Source organism: Teleopsis dalmanni, chromosome 1 (assembly GCF_002237135.1).
Source record: "Teleopsis dalmanni isolate 2A chromosome 1, ASM223713v2, whole genome shotgun sequence".
NCBI classification, from domain to species: Eukaryota; Metazoa; Arthropoda; class Insecta; order Diptera; family Diopsidae; genus Teleopsis; species Teleopsis dalmanni.
Window position 1 is genome coordinate 9,162,844 of NC_051846.1, and position 8,166 is coordinate 9,171,009.

Below are 8,166 nucleotides of genomic sequence, written 5' to 3' on the forward strand. Positions count from 1 at the left end.
TCTTGTTGCTGTAACAATGGGCACAATTGCTGAAGTGCTGCTGTGCCATTTTGAAACCTTTCGATCTCCTTTCGAATAGGCGCGAACTCAAAGTAAGTGATAATTTTCCATCTTCCAATGATTTGATTTACGGTGCCAATTCCTTCAAAATATATTCCGGGTTTGTTTGGAAATGATATTTCTTCAATGGGTTTCGAAAGTATTAATGGCATCATCAAAATTGTCACAAGTATGGTCATCATTAAAGATGTGCCATCATATATCTTTCGACGCTTTGGCAACGCTTCACTAGGTTCATTCGTTCGTCTTGTTTGTGTGACAGTAGAATTTTGTTTTGTTGGATTTTGATTAATGCTGCCTTCAGTGGGTAGGGGGGCCAATGATCGTAATGGTCGTTTAAAAATCCCATTGGCTGTTTTTATGTCAGCTACACGGACCAAGCCATCTTCTCCTTCATACACCTGTTGCACCCTGCCAAGAGGCCATTTGTACATGGGTAGATTATCATCTTTAATAATGACTAAATCACCTTGGCATAGATTTGCCTTTTGTTGTTTCCATTTGTACCTTGATTGGAGTTCATTGAGATATTCCTTTGACCATCTTCTCCAGAATTCTTGTTTGAGTTCAGAAACTAAACGCCATCGTGATGATAAACTCATTCGGCTCTCCTTTTGATAAGGATCTACATTAGTGGTAGGTGGTTCGCCTATGAGAAAGTGTCCTGGTGTAAGCGCTGTTAGATCATTTGGATCGGATGACATTTTTGTTATTGGCCTTGAATTTAACATGGCTTCTATTTCAGTTATGACTGTTGTCAATTCTTCATAAGTCAATGAAGCGTTGAAAATTCCTTTAATCATTAAATGTTTAGCTGACTTGACGGCAGCTTCCCAGAGTCCTCCAAAATGAGGAGCTCTTGGTGGAATGAATTTGAAGTCAATTCCCTTGTTACTACTGGTCTTAATGATCTTTTCTTTACCATTTTCTGAATAAATGGTAGACTGGAGCTCTTGTAGTTGGTTTCTCGCCCCAACAAAGTTAGTCGCATTGTCACTATAAATTGTTTGGCATCTTCCTCTTCTGCTGATAAAACGTTGAATAGCGGCTATGAATGCCTCTGTTGTCAGGTCACTCACCACTTCTAGGTGAAAAGCCTTAGTCGCGAAACAGCAAAATACTGCTAAATATGCCTTTGTTGGCCTTTTTCCTCTAATTTTATAATGAATCCATATCGGACCACAGTAATCAACTCCTGTGGTAAAAAATGGTTTAGTCAGAGTAACTCGATCAGTCGGTAAGTTGCCCATGAGTTGGTCCATCAGTTTTGGTTTTGCCTTTGAACAGATGACACAGCTGTGAACAATGTTTCGCGCCATAATCTTTCCTTTAATCGGCCAGAAGTTTTGTCTCATTATGCTTAGCAATAATTGTGGAGCACAATGGGAATTTTCTTCATGTTTCATTTTGAACATCAATTTCACTATTGAGTGATTGTAAGGAATTACCATTGGGTGTTTAGCATCATATGGCAATGTTGATGCTTCAAGCCTTCCTCCAACACGAAGTACACCTTGTTCGTCAATGAACGGTGCTAAAGTATTTAGTTGACTCGAACTGTTGACTGCTTTACATTGTTTTAAATCAGAGATTTCCTTTGCAAATTCTGAGCCCTGAATAGTTTTAATTATGAAGACTAATGCATCTCGTAATTCTTTTGGAGAAAGTGTTCTTGTTGGTGATTGTGTGCGATGAAATACACGGCGAACATAAGCAATTGTTCTTTGGAGGTATCTGAATGAGTTTCGATGATCAATTTGATTTATCATGTGATCAGAACCAGTCGTTTGAATGATAATGTTAACTGTATGTCCTTGTCGTCTTTCGATATCAGTTGAGATGTTAAATGCCTTTGGGTTTGGCTGTTGCCAAAATTCGTTGCTTCCATGAAGAAAGAGTGGACCAAAAAACCATATATGTGAATAATTGAACATTTTAACCTTTATTCCTCTGGAAATGATGTCAGCAGGATTATCCTTTGATGCCACATGATGCCATTGATCAGCATGTGACATCTCTTGAATTTTGCTAATACGATTTGCTACGAATGTGTGCAATGAGGCAGATGAAGATATTATCCATGACAAAACAATTTTGGAATCGGACCAAAAGTAGGTTGGCACGTTTTGATACTTTAAATCTTGTTTAACTCTTTCTGCTAATTCGACTCCCAGCAATGCTGCGCAGAGTTCTAGTCGTGGAAGTGTCTGTTTCTTTAATGGTGCTATTCTAGATTTGGCGCACAATAGTCTCGATGTTATTGTCTTATCATTATATATTGTTCGCACGTACATAGCTGCTCCATATGCCTTCTCTGATGCATCCGTAAACACGTGTAATTGAATCGAACAAGGAACCTTCGAATTAAAAATATGTCTGGGTACTTTCACAGTATTTAATGTTTGTAAGTCAGTTCTAAACCGCTTCCATTCTAGCTGAGCCTGAGGTAACAGTTCCGCATCCCAGGAATAGTTTTGTTGCCACAATTCCTGCATGAATATTTTAGCTGTTACAGTAATGGGGCCAAAAATTCCCAAAGGATCAAAAATTCGAGCTAAGTCCGATGCCATAATCCGCTTCGTGATAGGTTGCTCTGATGACATCTCTGCCTTTCCGCAAAATTCGTCTGATTTCGGGAGCCAAATAATGCCTAATGTTTTTGTTGGCTTTATGGCTGAGTCATCTAAATCAAGGTTGATTTCTTGGTCTTCTATCGGAATGTTTTGTAGTAGTCGTGTATTATTTGAGCACCATTTTCTCAGTTTAAATCCTGATTTACTGAGCAGTTCCGAAAGTTGTTGTTGAGTGTCTAAGGCGGTAATGATGCTGTTAGTTCCGCTTAAACAGTCATCTACATAAAAATCATTAAGTAATGCAGGTGCTCCAAGCGGATAGTTGGTCATATTATGTTTCGCAAGGTGTTGAAGACATTTTGTTGCAAGATAAGGGGCTGACTTTGTTCCATATGTAACCGTTTTCAGTCGGTAATATTGTATACTATCATCAGCACTTTTTCTCCAGATTATCAGCTGCTGTGCTGTATCTTCATCATGTACTTGAATTTGCCGGTACATTTTCTCAATATCGGCCGTAAATACAAACCGGTATATTCTAAAACGCAACAGTATTGAAAAAAGATCACTTTGCACTGTTGGACCTTTGTGCAAAATATCGTTTAGTGCTAAACCGCTTGATGTTTTTGCTGATGCATCAAAGACAACTCTCAATTTGGTTGTAGTGCTGTCAGGTTTCAAGACACAATGATGAGGAATGAAATATTGTGATCCTTTGACATCTTTTGGGCAAACTTTTTCCATGTGACCTAATGACTCGTAGTCATCCATGAATTTTATGTATTCCTTGTATAAATTTGGGTCCTTTTGTAACTTCCTTTCCAGAGAACAAAATCGATTGAATGCTATCTCACGCGATCTACCAAGTGTTGTGGGATCATCGCGAAAAGGTAAGCGTACAATGAAACGACCATCGCGATTTGTCTTTACATGATTTGTAAAGTGATTTTCACACCATTTCTCAGATACAGTCAAAACCCTTTCTGCAGTCTCAATGTTATCTAACTTCCAAAATCGTTCTATCATTTCTGACATTTCACCAACCTCTCCTGTAGTAATAGCGCATGTTGGTTTAATATCTGTTGTAGTTTTAGTCTTACCAACCACCAACCAACCTAGAACCGAATTTTGTAACAGTGGCGAATTCTTTCCTATTATCAATTGTTCTGGTTGAAGTAGAGTATTATAGAATTCAGCACCAATCAGCATGTCAATTCTTCCAGATCTGTTAAAGCTGGGGTCTGCTAATTCTACATTCTGTGGGATCTGCCAATCCGAGATATCTAGGTCTCGTGACGGTTGTGCTGATATTATTTGTGGCAGTACAAATGCCTCTAGTCTCGTCCTGAAGCTTCCATTAGTAGCCTGCAGTTCAACATTTACGCGAGATTTTGAGTTCCCGAATTGACGGCCAATACCTTCGATCGATAGATTTGAATTTGTGGTAATTAAAGATAACTTGTTGATTACTCTTTGGGTTACTAGGTTCACTTGAGACCCTGAGTCGAGTATGGCACGAACATCACACGTTCGTCCATTGTTTGCAATAATGCGCACCTTTGCAGTGGCTAGCAGAACGTAATTACGAGTACACTTTGCATTAGTTGTTGCTGTTATGGATGGCGATTCATTAGCGTTGATCAATGTTGTGGTTGACTTTGTGTTTGTTGCTGGTGCCCTTGAAGGTTTAGGTGACTGTTGCTCTAAATGGAGCAAAGTGTTATGCTTCTTGGCACATTTTTTACATGATCCAGCTTCACAAACCTTTGCTTTATGGTCGGATTTGAAACAATTCACACATAGTTTTTGTCGTTGAATCCAATTTAATCGTTCAGGAGGAGTCATTTCAATGAACTTTTTGCAATAGTAGATTGGATGTTTATCTGTATTACAAACTTTACATAGATCTGAACAAACCATAGTTACGGCTATCCTTTTGTTGGGTTTATATACTGCATTGTCTCGTAGACCTATAGCCTCAAGTGACTGAAATCTCAATTCTAAAAATTCTAAGAATTGTTTTATTGTGGGCATCTCCTTTGGGTTAGTAAGAGTTTGTTCAAAACTGCAATGTGTATTTTTATCCAATTTTTTTAATAGTATGTGAACTAAAATTGGATCCCAAGTTGATGTTTCAATATTTAAATTATGAAGTTCACATAGACTTTCCTTTGTTGTGTCATGCATATTTTTAATGGCTTGGACTGTTGGATGGTCATATAAAGAGTTTTGAGCTGTCAAACGTTGCAAAACTGCTGATACTAGAACTCTTTTATTCTCATATCTACTTTGTAGTAATTGCCATGCCGTCTCATAATTTGCATCTGATATTTGCAAATGCTTGATGAGTGCTTCAGCTTCGCCTTGAATATTGGTTTTCAAATACCAGAGTTTCTGTGAGTCTGATATTCTTTGATTGTGTATTAGTTGTGCAAACAGATCACTGAATTGTCGCCAACTCAAATAATCTCCACTGAACTTTGGAAGAGATATTGTTGGCAAAGTAGCCGATGATTGGTAAGTTGACCTAATTGATGTCTCAATCTTGGTCGACTTACTAGTCCATTCCACCATTGTATCTTGCACCAATTGTTCAAGTGCTAGATAATGATTGCAATCAGAAGGGTTGTCTTGCCGTTCCTGAATAGTAAAATTTAAACCTTCAGCCTGATCCCATAACTTGGTAAGCGTAGCTAATTTTACTGCAAAATATTGTGGTACCTGTTGCTGGTTATCTTGTCTCACATTGTGGATGAGACGATTGATTGATTTACACACTGCATTTCGTCTGTTGACTAATGCCTGAATAATTTCATTCTCTTGACCACCAGTAGGTAATACTATTTCAGGAGCTTCAACATCATTATTTATCTGAAGGTCCAACCCCTTTATTGTTGATGGTTGAGCCTTAATGAGTAATGCTTCCAGCTCTTGAGTTATTGTGGTGATATATTTGTTACCCAAATTTATGATTACCATGCCGTAATCTTGTGTGAAATAGTCCGATGTTCTTGCTAGTACATCGGCTTGTTGTAGTTGCTCATCATTAGCCTTGAAGTCAGCTAATAACTGTTCTAAAGTTGTTTTACGATCTTCGAGATATTGACGTGTTTTCCTGCTGGGTGAGTCCTTCTTGAAGTTGCGAATGATTCTGTCGATCTCTGAACCAATTGAATCCTGCTGGTCAGTTAAAGTGGATATTGATTTTGGATCCATGGTTATTGTATTTCCGTTGAAACAAGTTGTTTTCAATGAAGGTTTTTTGTAAACGCTGCTGGCTCACACTGAGTTGCTCTTGCCAATCACGTCGGGGTCACCAATGTATACCACGTAATCTGAGGTGGTATCAATGTCTATATTTGCTTACTTTGTTACACTGACTATTAGGCACATAAACCAATAATCAGGTAGTTAAGATGAAAGGCTTGCAGGCACATAAACCGCTAGCCAAGTAAATAATTTTTATTTTGTTTCTACAGTGGTTAAAAGGCACATCTACCAATAACCAATTTTTGATTGTAAAGAAAAGACGATTGTTTTCGCTTTCAAACTTTATTATTAATATTGTTTCCTTATATAGTATAAAATTACTTACTAAGCATAATAATAATTACAATTATTGGTGACTAAAATAATAATTAAAATTTCACATATTGCTGCATAAGCATAAATACAATATGTGAAGTTATTGAACTTATAAACGTAAATATTTACAATATTTATTTGCTGCATAAGCGTGATTACAAGCGAGCTAAAATATGTTAGGTTTGTTAAACTTAACAATATGTATAAATTGCTTTGTTTAAAATATTAATATATATTAACACAAAAAATTATAATTTGATCAATATTCCGTGAATAACCATAAAAAATAGCGTAATAAATATTAATATTTACGTTTTTATACATATTTATTAACACATGTTTATTAATAACTATCTTAAAATTAATTCACTTAAACTATGTATTTTGAACAAAATAAATAAAGTAAGTAGTTATGGTAATAAATAAATTATAAATGAATGTTATTAAGCCTGTATTAGGGCAAATTTGTAATATAAGGTCATATAACAATTTATGCCTTAGTCGATTCCACTTTCTCTACCATCCAAAGGAATTGCTTACGAGGTAATATAAGCAGAATAAAGCCCAGCAATTCAATTCGATGAAGTCTGCAGGCCCCAATAAACCAACTCGGTAAATTATGGTAAAGTTAACTGAAATTTCCTAGGGTTTTTTTGCACTGCACTTATGTTAAAAGTTTTCAAATTTATTTATTTTTTTATTATACATCTTATAAAATGTTCCCAATGGTAATATCAAATTTACCTAATTTACCATACTCGAAATTCTGGTAAATACATTCGCTGCCATACAAGTTAACACCGTGCATCACTATAACGGCACTTTGCCGTTCTACACAATTTTTGTATCTTAAGTATGCGCATCAATGTATTGCGCATTAAGATATCTCACAACGCCTACGCGCGTTTGTATATTCAATTTCAGTCAGGCTTATTGCCTGTACTTCATATGGCAACAATGTTGCAAAGGAAAACAAAATTGTTTTCTTTCAACACGCAACTATGTTGCGGAAAACGTATCAATTATCATTTGAAATACTTGATCAATGAATTGTTCAATCATTATTGGACACAGATATCATCATCTGGCTACTGACGCCAAAGCTAAAGACGCTGACGAGGTGCTTTAGCAAATAGAAGCTCCAATCCTATAGGATGGAAAAAAGAATCGTCTAGAACATTATAAGGAACTTTAGAAGCTATAATTCGATTGATCAATCCAATCCTGAAATCTGCATTAACGACTTGAGACATCAAAGGAAAAACTTTGAAGTGTCAGTTGTTAGGAAAGGTTTAATTAATAAAATCGTGTCTTGCTAAGTCGTTAGCAAAGGTTGAATAGAAACGGTTCGTTGTAAAAGTCCTCATCCAAGAAATTATTAAAGTTGTCGGAATATAAATATCTTATAAATCAAATTACAATAATAAAAGTGTTATATTAAAAATTACATATCTTAATAAATTAAATTATAATTAAAATAATAAAAGTGTAAAAACGATTTAATTCATATATATAAATAAATTATGTAAAAGTTAGACCGATTCGAATAGCAAAGAAAGACAACGAAAAAAATTTTTTATATTTAATTTAATGAAATTTGGCTAACCATACAATGCTGTTTCGAGTATTGCCAAGTACTCTTCATCAGTGGTCTTTGGAAATAATCGAACTTTATTTAATTAGTTTGTAGTCCGCATATAATTTGTTTGGACTACAAGTGCCAGGCTTAGACTCGTGCCTGTCAAATTAGAGAAGCGATGACTAATTGTGTTTATCCACAAGAAGCCAAGGCTGCACAAACTTTCAATGCTCAAGTTCCAGGTTTTATTGTCACTTATTTTTATTTAATTAGTGACACCAACCAAAGCACTTGCCGTGCTTTAAATTAGAACGAGCTTATAAACTACAGCTTTATTTTTGGAAACACAAGTTCAACGAATTGAAAGTT